The sequence below is a fragment of the Zingiber officinale genome, chromosome 7B (assembly GCF_018446385.1).
Source record: "Zingiber officinale cultivar Zhangliang chromosome 7B, Zo_v1.1, whole genome shotgun sequence".
NCBI classification, from domain to species: Eukaryota; Viridiplantae; Streptophyta; class Magnoliopsida; order Zingiberales; family Zingiberaceae; genus Zingiber; species Zingiber officinale.
The window spans coordinates 31,111,606-31,122,517 of NC_055999.1; the positions used below are offsets into that span (position 1 = coordinate 31,111,606).

The window sequence follows — 10,912 nt, forward strand, 5'->3', positions numbered from 1 at the left end:
TCTTTCCTTTGCCCTTTGTGACCTTTTCCTTTCCCTTTTCCTTTGTTGGTTCCCTTCCTCTACTTGATCCACCACTTCCCTTATGAAGTTTCTTCAAAAGATTAGACATATTGTCAAGTTCAAATAGGGAAAAGTGTTGTTTTGTTGGAGAAGCATGATCTAGCAAGAATAGATCTTGAAAAGTAAGATATTTGGGAAAAGAAGTTATAGATCTTGAATATAGTAGAAAAGAATTGATGTTAAGATCTAGATAAATGAGTTTGAGATCTAGATCTGAGAGGTTGAGAAGAAACGTCGAAGATGAGAAAAGTTTTGGAGAAAGAAATAGCTTGGGGATGTGGCCGACACGGACTAGACACGGCCGTGTCTTATAAGCACGGTCAGGGTTAAGTTGTTCCACATGACCGTGTAGATCTACACGGCCCAAGGCTTCTCCTTCTCAGGCATGTCCACATGGCCATGTCAATTGGCACGGGCAGTGCAGCCTTCCTCTCGGGTATACTCACACGGCCGTGTGTGGTACACGGCCGAACAATTTTTCTTCTCTGGAATCTTCACACGGCTGTGGCTGGCACACGACCAGCACATCTCCTCCTCGAAAAAACTCACACAGCCAGTGTGAGTCACACGACGGAATGCTTCTCCTCCTCTATAAACTTTTCACGGCAATGTCTGGTACACGGCCAAGCTCTGTTTAGCTCAACATTGATGATTTTTCTCCTTTCCAACTTCTCCAACTCTTCAATGGCCATGAAGTAATCATGGCCAGCTCATAGAAGAGAAACACAACATGAAAATAAAAATAACAACAACTTTAAAAATACTATTACAAATTGAATCTACTCTAAAAGAACCCTTGGGTTACCTCCCAAGTAGCGCTTGTTTAAGGTCATTAGCTCAACTGGTCCCCGTCCTCTTCTCATTTTCTTGCCCTTGGAGGGTAGATATATTTTTCATTTTTTATGAGAGGCCTTCTCCCAATGCTTGCTTGATTATTTTCCTCATCCAGCGGCCTCCCATAAGGATGGAAATTCCAATCCTCCAATTTGTAAGTGTCCACCCCGCTGCAAACACTCACTAAAAGAGAAGAGACATGGTTAGAAGAATTTGATAAATCATATTCTAACCTTTCCTTACCAATTACCAATGTAAGTTTATGATATTTCACATCAATTATAGCTCCAGCTGTAGCAAGGAAATGTCTTCCTAATATGATAGGAATTTTTGGGTCTTCTTCCATGTCTAGAACCACAAAATCTGTGGGAATAATACTCCCACTAACTTCTACTGGCACGTCTTCGACAATACCCATAGGGTACTTGTAAGAATGATCAGCTAATTGCAGTGTCATGGTAGTAAGTTTAAAGTTTTTGAGACCTAGCTTATTATAAATAGAGTATGGAATGAGGCTAACACTTGCCCCCAAATCACAAAAAGCTTTCTCTATAAATTCAGCTCCTATAGTGCAAGAAATATAAAATCTTCCTAGATCTTTGAGCTTCGGGGAAGTATTCTTCTCAAATAAAGTGCTACATTCCTTGGTAAGAGCTATGGTCTCGATATCTCCCTTTATCCTCTTGTTTGACATGATATCCTTCAAGAATTTGGCAAACTTTGGCATTTGCTGAATGACATCAATTAGAGGAACCTCCACACAAATATCTTTAACTTTGTCTAGAAATCTACCAAATTCTTCATCTTTTTTCAACATGACTAATCTTTGAGGAAAAGGGACTACTTGACTTTGAAGGTTAAATGGACGAGTCTCTTCAACATTATTGGTAGTCTCCTCTTCATCTTGAATCTGAATTGGTTCAAGTGTTGGAGGAGAGAGCTCTTCTTTAATTTTCATCCCTTTTAGAGCAGTCACTTGAGGATCACTCAAGGTCTGTCCGCTCCTAAGTTATATTCTGTTACAGTGTTCCATGTTGTTAACATCAAGCTTCCCTGGAAATTGTCCTGGCGCTCTTGAAGATGATGAAGCTACCTGGGCAATTTAGCTATCTTGAATTTTCTAGTGATTTTCTGAATTATCCATTCTTTGAGTTAACACCTTTAATTCTTGCTTCATTTCGTTTTGACTTAAAATGAGCTCTTCAATCATTTTCTCCAATCTAGAAATTTGATTGTTTGAGAAGGTTGTTGTTGAAAATTTTGTTGCCCAGGCTGGAAACTTGGTCTAGCCCCCATAGATGGTCCTTGTTCTTGATTATTTTTATAAGAGAAATTTGGATGATTCTTCCACCTAGGGTTGTATGTGTTTGAATATGGATTGTTCTGTCTCTGATTGTAACTCATGATGGCATCACACTGCTCAAGTTGATTAATTTGTGCAGAAATAGCTCCTAAAGGACATGAGTCTTGAGCATGATTAGAACTTCCACATGTTTCACAACAATATACTATAGCATTGACCGTGCTAGTATTTGTTCCCATATTTTCCAGCTTCTTTGTAAGAGCATCCAGTTTTGCAACATCATAGTAATTGCATCTACATCAATTTTCCTGATGCTTTAGTTGGGTTTGAAAAGGAATAGCCTCCACTTCTTTCTGTTGCCCACTAATGATGGTTTTGTGCTACACTTTCAATAATATCTTCAGCTTTGTCCAAACTTTTATTCATAAGTGCCCCTCCAGCAGCAGAATCTAAGGACACCTTAGTATGATAGTTGATGTCATTATAAAATGTATGCAACACTAGCCACTTCTCTAATCCATGATGTGGGCATTGTCTGAGCATATTATTGTATCTATCACATGCTTCAAATAAAGATTCTGAGTCTGACTGTCTGAAGCTTGCAATAAGATTTCTCATATGAGCAGTCTTGCATAGAGGATAGAATTTATTAAGGAATTATTACTCACACTATTCCCAAGTGATAATGTTATTTGCTGGTAAAGAATTTAGCCATTGCTTAGCTCTGTCTCTTAAAGAAAATCCAAACAATAATAATCTCACAACTTCAGATGGAACATCATTCATTTTCATAGTTCCGCAGATTTCATAAAAAACTTCTAAGTGTTGATTAGGATCTTCATGTGGTCCACCTCCAAATTGATTCTGTTGGACCATTGTGATTATCGCAGGCTTGATCTCAAAATTATTAGCTTCAACAGAGGGTCTTGTGATGCTAGAGCGAAATCCTCTGGCATAAGGTACTGTGTAATCTTTAAGCGGTTTGTTTTCCATATTTGAATGCACTTCTTCTAAATGTCTTTGCGAGGTTTTCCTTTTATGAAACGTTCTATCAATTTCAAGATCAAAAGGGTGTAGATCACCTACAAAGTTAGATCTTCGCATATAAGAACAAGATTATAGAAATATGAATCACATATTAAGAAAAATGCTAAGTAAAATTGCAGAACAGAATTACAAGTTAGTTACAAGAGAAGAAAAGAAAAGTTTAGTCTAACTCAAATGATAATCTCTAATGTTATAAACGCATTCCCCGGCAACGACGCCAAAAACTTGTTATGATCCGCAAGTGTACGATTTCATCATCAGTAATAAAAGAATATTGAATCCACAGGGACTGGATATAACCAATAAAGATGTCTCAAAACGAATTAGCTAAACAATCAACAAGGAATTTACACGTACTAAGAAGCAACTAGAAAATAGAAATAGAAAGGTAAATGCAGAAACTAGGTTTTATGAAAGTTCTAGGAGATTTTGTTTCTTTGTGATACTTATCAATGTAATAAGATCTTCCAATCCTATCCTCAATTGTCATGCATTTGTAAGAAGTCACCAGTTATCTCCTGCAGAAGTCACCGGCAAGGGATTTATATCTACACCTTAAGCAATTAAATAGTCATGATCCCTATGAAGTTCGTTAGCGGGGCAGCCTTGTCACGACGCCCCTTGGTCATACAACATAGAAACACATCACTAATCAATTCACATCAAGATATAGGGAACAATACATCTATCTATCCCACTTCTTTGTAGATGCTTGCTTCACCTTTCAAGGTGATCTCCAAGACGTCCGTTAACGGGGCAACCCTATCACAACGCCCCTCGATCATATGATCTAGAGAATACCTCTACAAGATCCACAAGATATACAAACATCCAATCAAGAATAGTAATTATATCCAAACACAACAATCCACATAAGATTGAATAGGTACAAAGCATAACAACATCATTGAAATAGGAAGTTGGCAAATCCTTGAGATCTTACATCAATTCACATCACAAATACTACCTCCATTCTAGAACAAGAAGATCTACCACATGAAACAAAGGAAGATATCCGAAGATAAGAAGATCATAAATATTTCAATCCAAATCAAGAAGATAGAAAAGAAATGCTTATCTAGAGACGATGAGTGATCTTTGGAACCAATCCTTTCTACCAGAGTCGAATCGTTGATGGAAACGTCTTTAGGTCACCGGATCAAAACCCAAAAGATGGATAAGAGCCTCAAGATTGGATCCCCCCATAGGGAGAGCCTCCCCCATCTCAAAGGAGAAGAACTCTTTATATAGAGCAGGAGTTTGGGCACCACACGGTCCGTGTCATGGCCATGTGGATCTCACACGGCCTCAGTTGCTTAGCTCTCGGCCAGGGTCACACGGCCATGTGAGATTCACACGGTCATGCCATTCTTCGTCTCTGGACAGCACACACATCCATGTGAGTCACACGGCTGTGCCAATCTTGGCCTCTGAAAATGCTACATGGACATGTAGCACACACGGCCTGACAATGCTTGGCCTCTGGAAAGGTTGCATGACCGTGTAGATCTACATGGTCGTGTTCTGATTCTACTTCAATAATGACATGGCCGTGTGAATCCACACGGCCATGTCAGCCCCCTCTTCTGCTGATGCTACACACCCGGTTTGCTCCACACGACTAAGGTCATTTTCCTTCCTGTTCCTTTGACATGGTCATGTGGCACACATGGCCGGCACTGCCTTCCTTCGTTTGTTGATTAGATTCGCCATGAACATCATTTCCTCTCCAAATTCAACTCCTGTAGACAGAAAATACACAAAAGCATATCTCCGAACAAAGAAGAGTAAATATGCTAAAAGTAAGCAAGGAGTATGAAAATACATAGATAAAGCATGCGTAAAATATCGGAATGTGCAACAAAACATGCTAAACAAGTGTATAAAATCTATGCACATCACCTGTGACAAAGGGTATCCCCTACTCTCAAGGGTATCATCCTTGAAACGGAGAGTAATTCCCAGAAGGGAAACTAATTAGAGTTTAGAGGATTCTCTCAAATTAATATTAGGAAGTGATTTGTGTAATCTAGCGATTGTATGACCGGAAGGCCCTGTGATAGAGGGTATCACTTTAACCGGACTTTCTAGGTTACTTCTACTTAATTGCATTAATCTACCGTTAGAAAGTAGTATTGTATGACCAATGAGCCCTATTGACAGGGGTATCCCATTACCGGATTTTCTAGAGCTACTTCTTTACTTAATAGGGTTAGAACTTGGGTAAACTCTTCTGTGCGACCTGCGCGGGGTTGTGCTAGACTTTAGTTAGAATTTCAGCACAAGTGTAAGCATGGAGTTAGGTAGATGAACAATGCATAGAGACATTAATTAGCGTCATAACAAAACCAAAATCTTAGAATTTATCACATTTCACTCACCTATGCTTATTCTCTCTACTCTCTCTCTTCTCTCAATCTCTCTCTTCGTAATATTTGTGAACCAACACTCGATTGTCTTGATAATTCATTGTATGAAGTTAACTAGTTTTTAATCAACAGTTCTCATGGGATCGATATTTTATTACTTAATGACACCCGTATACTTGTAGGAACACATCAGTGATGCAGAAGTTAAAAAGTCTAGAAGAGATTATTCAGGTATCATGAAGGGATCTAGGTGTCCTAAGTTAATACGAGCATTTGAAAGGGATATAGGCACCCTAATCACCTTAGTTCATGTTAGGATGAGGTGGAAACCTCTGATTGGTTAACATATGTCAGCATCTAGGAACTTAGTAGGGATCCAGGTCCCTAAGAAGGGATAGACTAGACCAGGATAGAGCTTTGTCCAGAACTCACCACGTCAGTGATCGAAGCGCTTCAAAGGATCCAATAGCCTGGAAGTGGATAAGTTGGCGATGAAGGTGGATCGGATAGGCTTCAATGGAGGCGCTTGGAAGGGATCCAGGAACCTGAAATAGCCTATAAAAGAGCCTTCAACCAGCAGCTTGAGATACTGATATTCTATGCTCAAACACAGTTCATGCTACTCTAAAATTCTTCTACGACACCAAAATGCTACTCCAACAACAATATCCAAGTCTACATTTTTTTCAAGTTGTCAGTAAAATTGTTCATTTATTATTAGTTGCATTTCATCATTTCTAATCAAAGTTTCTTGTACTTGACGAATCTTTAGTGGATTGCTTAACAAAAATAATTAACGATCACAAGTCTTAGACTAGTAGTATAGACTGTGAACTAAATAAAAACAAATCTTATATTAGCATTGTGTTTATTTCCCTTTCATTTCCGCTGCCTACTCTCAAAGTTTAAAAAAAATCATGAAAAAACAACTAGCGTTATTCACTCCCCCTCTAATGTGTTTTTGATTCTAAAATTGTTATCAGAGCAGGAGCATTCTAAATTGGTGCAACCATCGTTCGAGCATTTTTTTCATTGTTTTCAATTTTTTCATTGTTAATCAAAATCAGTGCAATCGCCCTTTTTGATAATCTTTCTCATGTATTTCTTTATTTTTTTGAAGTTGGTACAACATCACTCAAGTATTTTTTTTTTTTCCTTTTTTTTCATTATTCTTTTTCCGAACTACTAATCAAGACCAAGCCTTGATAAATTCTATGTCATTTTTCTTTGTTGTGCAAGAGTTACTTTAAATAGCCCATCAAGAAGGTTACAATACCGCCCAACCACCACTCTTCTCCGATGAAGACTTAGGCTACTAGAAGGCCTCGGTGGAGTTTCACCTAACGACCTAGGTGGAACATCATTATTCAAACTAGGTTCACACTACCGTTTGACAAAAATGGAGTACTGGTGGGATGCAAAAACTAGGACCCACATATGATGAAGAAAATCGTGGCAAATGCAAAGGCTACTCAAACCCTCTATTGCGGCCTAACGAAAGAAGAGTTAAATCGAGTCAGACCGTTCAAAAGTGCCAAAGTCCTTTGGGATAAGCTAATCGAGCTACACGAAGGGACCTTTGACACAAAAGTAAGTAAGCATGATTTGATATTTAATAAATTGTATAATATTAAAATGTAGGAAGGAGAATCATCAAGTCAACTGCAAGCCCAAATTCAAGATCTACTCAACGATCTACACTCAATTGGATAAAAAGTAGAAATTCATGATGTCATACAATATACCCTCAATGCTTTTCTAAGGAATACTTTATGGACATCTATGGTAGATGCTTATAAAGTTTCAAAGGATCTTTCTACCATTGTGTTAGATGAATTATTTTTAGAGTTTAAATTGCATGAACAGATTAATAAATGCCTTGCCGAGAAAGGGATTGCTTCACTAATAGAAAAAAATCAAGACAAAGGAGCCAAAGTACCAATCCTGATTCAAGCCAGAGTCCGAAGACATTAAATTCTTAAGATGATGACGAGATCATTGTCGAATTATTTAATCTAGCTCAAAAATTATACAAAAGAAGAAAGGATTCACCAAACACAAGATTAAGAAGGTGACCCAAATAAAGGGAAATCAATCATGACCGAGCCTGACTCCAAAAAATAAGTGAGAAGTAAGATACTATGGGTGCAAATAGAAAGGACATTTTAAGTCGGAGTGTCCAAATCTGAAAGACACCAAAAAGTAAAGAAGAAAAAAGGTATACAAGCAACATGGGATAAATCTTCGTTGGAAGACTCAGACAAAGAAGAACAATCTCAAGTAAGCCTCCTTGCACTACCAGCATGAGAACAAGTGATCGAGATAGAGTCCGAGACTGAAATTGAAGCCGAGTTTGAGTTAAGTCGCAGATCCGTATCTGATTCATAAGGTTCCAACCGTCCTACTTTACTTGAAAAATTGTATAATATGATATCTTATTTGACTCATAAATTAACCGAGTCCAATGTCTGGGTTAAGTCACTTCAAAGGAGGTAAAAGTCCTTAAGGAGGAGACTAACCCAAGTTCTTTATTGAACTAGTTCAAAGTGGAACTTCAACTCAAGTACAACAACTTGAGGAAGAAAATTTCACCTTAAAAGTTCAAGTTAAAGAATTTAAAAAAACATTGGAATGGTTCATTTCATGTTTTAAGTATCTTGATATGATACTTGGAAAATAAAGAGTCGTATACAATCGATCAGGACTCGGATACAAGGTTAGAATAATATTTAATCTTACTTATCAATTATAAATCGATACGTTAAAAACTAAGTCCAAGTATGGGTCCCTAAAACAAGTTTGATTAATCAAGTCAGACCAAACTAATATTGGATATCCAAGGGTCAAATTCATTACCTAGACATATCTTATCGAGGTTATGACCCAAGGAGAGCCAATACAAAGATAATCTTTTCTTGAGATGCATGTTTGATTGATTTACTACTTTTTCTTGCATGATTATTTTTATATTTAATTTAGAATGGTTAGATTATAACTTAGGCTTGTTTGTACTTGTTCAATGTACTACTAGGGTGGGGCAAGATAATAGTATGTTAAGGAAGCTTAGTTTAGGAAGTCAAGTAGGATAATGCGTATCCTTCTTGTTCTACTTAGCTAAGTGAAACTAATCAAAGCTACCTCGTCATATCATAGACTAGTTAGACCAGGGTTTTTCAAGAAGAAAGTTAAATGTATAATTTCTTTAAAAGACATTTTCTAAAAGTGATCATTGCTCTGATACCCAATAAGGTCTCTGTGCCTTGTCACAACTGGGAATCCAATTTTTGAAATGTGCACTTACCTAACTAATCCTTAAATCTAAATCTAACTCAAATATCAATAAATCCTTAGAATTCAAACTAAATTCATAAAGATAAATTAATAACCATATCAAAAAACCTATAAGGTTCCCTATTTGAAAATTAAAAAAAGGGTGAAATGAATTTTAGGACTAATTTAATATTAGCTTAATCATTCCAACATAACCAAACATAAATTAACCTTAAATTTATTAAGCCTAAATTAAATTTAAATTAAACCTAAATTAATTCAACCCTAATTAACTTTAAATTAACCTTAAATTAATTAGCTTTAAATTAACCTTAAATTAATTAAACCCTAATTAACTTTAAATTAGCCTTAAATTAAATTAACCCAAAAACTAATAAAATCTGCATAACTGTTTACATTGATTTCCCTCTCACAAATAACCCATAGGACTAATATGTTTGATAACCTAGATTGGGTGAGATGGAATAACTAGGTGAAATCAATCACTATATCTCAAAATCACTGAAAGTTGAATCCAAATTAAAATACTTTATGTGTAGGAACTTAAAGATATGGATCAATGGATGTTCGATAGTGGATGCTCCAGACACAAGACTGGAGACATATTAAAGTTTACCAAACTGAAACTCAAGAACCTAGGATTAGTTGCATTTGGTAATAATGAGAAACTTAAGGTAATTAGAACATGTAATATTGAATTGAGTTCAACTTTTGTTATTCGTAAAGTACTGCTAGTAGATAAATTTGAATTCAATCTACTTAGTATTAGTTAATTATGAGACTTTGGTTACCTAGTGACATTTTTTAACTTAGAATGCTTATTTAAAAATATAAAAAGTCCTAAAACAATACTTAAGAAAATTAGGAAAAATAATATCTATATAATAAATCTATCAAGCTCCTCACTTAAGTGTCTACTGACACAACAAAAAGAAACTAAGTTGTGACATAGAAGGCTGGGTCACACTCACTTAAAACTCACTCAAAGATGAGTCAAAATGGGTTAGTTAGAGGTCTAGCTAAATTAAAAAAACTTTGAAAATACAATATGTAATGTTTTTCACAAGGAAAATAAACAAAATCAACTAATTTAAATCAAACCAATCCAATTCTTTAACTCCTATACTTTTAATTCTCACGGAGCTAAGTTACTAAGTGAAAACAAATACAGCTTAGTAATAATTGATGATTACTCAAGATTTACTTGGGTGAAATTCTTAAACCCCAAAAATGAAACCATTGAAAATTTTAACACTTTATGTAAATTAATAGAAAATGAAAAATATGTTAAAATTAAAAGGATAAGAACTAATCATGGAGGAGAATTTGACAAACATAAGTTTAATGAATTTTGCCAAATTAATGGTTACCACCATGAATTTCCCTACCCTTGAACTCCTCAACAAAATAGAATAGTAGAAAGGAAAAAATAGGACTCTACAAGAAACAGCTAGAACCATGTTAAATGAATATAATCTAACTAATCAATTCTGGGCTAAGACAATTAGTATAATCTATTATATCCAAAATAGAATTTTAATAAAAAAAAAACTATATAACAAAGCCCCTTATGAAATCTATTATAAGAAATTACCTAACTTAAATTACTTAAGGGTATTTGGGTGTAAAGTACATATATTAAATACAAAAGACTACTTAAGAAAATTTAAATTTAAGTCAAAAGATGGAATCTTTTTAGGGTACTCCACAACAAGTAAGGCATATAAAGTCCATAACAAACATACTTTAAAAGTTGAAGAAACTGTTAGAGTGTATACTAAAAGCCTAGCTTTTGGTATAAACATTTATCTAGAAATAAGAATCACATTGGTCAAATGTCTACATTTCTGATAAATGTAGTTGTTCAATTAATTTATATTGTAGATAACATAGTATGTGGTGTCACCCACAGAGGATCATGTTATCAGTACCTTATAAATTATAAACAGTAGCTCACGACCATAATGGAAAGGAACAAACCATTGGAAGGTCGTAGTGTAATTAGGTA

The 10,912-nt window shown here is 35.7% G+C and overlaps 1 non-coding gene across 1 annotated transcript; it reads left to right on the forward strand.

Annotated features, from left to right (window-relative positions):
• Positions 1–2,711: 2,711 nt before the first annotated feature.
• Positions 2,712–2,818, forward strand: LOC122007488. The gene has a single exon (XR_006118981.1). It is a non-coding gene; the product is annotated as a small nucleolar RNA R71 (small nucleolar RNA).
• The last annotated feature ends 8,094 nt before the right edge of the window (positions 2,819–10,912 follow it).